The 2,204-nt window shown below is 30.7% G+C and overlaps 1 long non-coding RNA gene across 3 annotated transcripts; it reads right to left on the reverse strand.

Moving 5' to 3' along the window:
• Positions 273 to 1,999, reverse strand: LOC104732135. Of its 3 annotated transcripts, none has more exons than XR_758732.2 (4): positions 1,673 to 1,999; positions 1,483 to 1,582; positions 785 to 1,097; positions 273 to 629 (listed from the first exon to the last, which is right to left on the reverse strand). It is a non-coding gene; the product is annotated as an uncharacterized LOC104732135 (long non-coding RNA). The 3 variants fall into 3 exon arrangements; XR_758731.2 differs by having other exon boundaries at positions 734 to 1,003; positions 1,673 to 1,996; XR_758730.2 differs by having other exon boundaries at positions 785 to 1,003; positions 1,673 to 1,993.

Consider the following 2,204-nt stretch of genomic DNA (forward strand, 5'->3'; position numbering starts at 1 on the left):
TAGAATATTCTCTTTAAGATCTTTAAAATTTTTGGAAACAAAAAATCCAAACTATACAAATAATATAAAACTTAATCTATAACCTATTTGTAAACAACTTATTAAAATTATATAGTTTACAAAATAATGTTGTGTAGTTCCGTTTTATTATATAGGGGATATATTTTGTCAACGATTCAACAACGTACATGAGACTCTTACGGTTATACATTTTTTTTTCCTTGAAAAAGTTTAGATTAAAGAGGAAGAGATACATGAATATACTTGCAAAGTCAAAAGCAAAGTTTCAGATTTTATCTTAAAATTTCGAAAACATAAATGAGTTTATTTTATTGTACACGTTGACACTGTCTCAGACACAAAGATATATTTATCTAAAGAAAACCTTGTGAATGAGAAGCCTTTGGCTACGACAGAGGTTAGGCCGTTAGGGGACTGTTGGAATTATAGGTGGGGACTTGACAATGACCAGCTTTGGAGTATCCCCTAGAGGCTTGACAGTGATCGGCGTTAGATTTTTCGGAGGCTTGAAGAAGCCTGGAGGCTGAGGCTTGAAGAAGCCTGGAGGCCGAGGCTTGAAGAAGCTTGGAGGAGGAGGAGGTGGGGCTACGTAGAAAGTTCAAGTGAGTCTTCTCCATGGAAGTCATACAAAACCATGTACAATAAGTATACATAAAAATGAAATTAATTCAGTAAATTCATATTATAGTCTTTTTTGATCCTCTCAACTTACTAAACTGTTCTTTTTAACAGGGAACCATGATTCATCCTTCGGTGAACTAACCTTTTGCTGATATAAGGTGTGATTACATGCTTTTGATAACATGATCAAAAGTTTTTTTAACTAAGCTAAGTACCTGTAATTGTGAAATTTAGAACAATGAATACATGTATTCATTTAGAAATAATTAAATAAGTTGTTATATATTGTTACTCTTATCTTTTTTTTGGTAGCTACCTCCCTACCAGAGGGCACTATCGTCTAGATGGCTTGGATCATCATCTGAAAGTACATCATTTTTGATATTTTTGCATTAGTCTTCTGAGAACACATCACTTCACTCATCGACTTTGCTTCATATCAATAGCATTAGTCACTGGTGAACACCATCATAAGACTGGTGCAATTTATCAATAGAAATCATATGCAAATAGATGGATTTACTAATAGGAAAGAATTTCAGACTTTTGTGAGTCTAAATAACAAAAGCCTGAAGTTATTTTTTTTTTCTATTGTTGTGAAAAAAAAAAAATAGATAACTTAAGACTTTTGTTATGTTTTTTACAAAGATGTTTTGGTTAATGTTTCTGCATTTTCCAGTAATTTCATTATTTTCTAACTAATATTTTTATACGAATTAGCCATCCCAATTCACAGTTACAGTCCAATTATTACTCCATGGCTAAGAGTCTCTCTATGCAATTCGAAAACAAAATTTAGAAAACCAAAAGCTCATATCTGAAATAGATTAGCGAACAGACCTGGGATTTTGAAACGTGTCCGACTTTGTTTGCGTAAATGGGAATATCATCAGTGACCTTTTTCCGGTGATCAGAACAGTTGTGAAATGCCGTAGAGGGACTAGAGACCAGAAGAAGCGACGTTATCACCGGAAGTATCATATCCCCAATTCAAGATTCATGTCATGGAATCAAATTTAAGAAAAGATACCTTTGAATTTTAAGGATAGAAAAAGGATGGAGCATGGATGCATGTAGTTCTGTTTCTGGATTTCATACTGAATTTTGTGAATCAATCGAAGAAAGATACAGAATCTTCTGTTGGAACTATCTCGGAAAACTTTCCCTTTTAAAACAAAAAAATTAAAGTCACCACAAACATAATTTAGGGATATATTTACATATTTCTCTATTTTTGTTTTGAGGACAAATGTTTGTTGGATAACATTTGTATTAGACAAACAATTGTCCGTATATTTTTGTCAATTGTTTGTTGGTTAACTTAAAGTTTGCGGGTTGGGGCGGGTATAAATATTTCATTTCAATCTAAAGAAAATTTGCAGGTTTATTATTATTTATTACTAAAATTATATAATCTTTATTATTAATATGTTAAATAATTTAGTATTCAGATTAGCTATATACTTTATAAATTAATAAAAGATACGATAATAAAAAAAAGCATAAAGTATATATTTATATATATATATATACATATATATATATATATATATATATATATA

The sequence above is a fragment of the Camelina sativa genome, chromosome 12, assembly GCF_000633955.1.
Source record: "Camelina sativa cultivar DH55 chromosome 12, Cs, whole genome shotgun sequence".
Taxonomy (NCBI): Eukaryota; Viridiplantae; Streptophyta; class Magnoliopsida; order Brassicales; family Brassicaceae; genus Camelina; species Camelina sativa.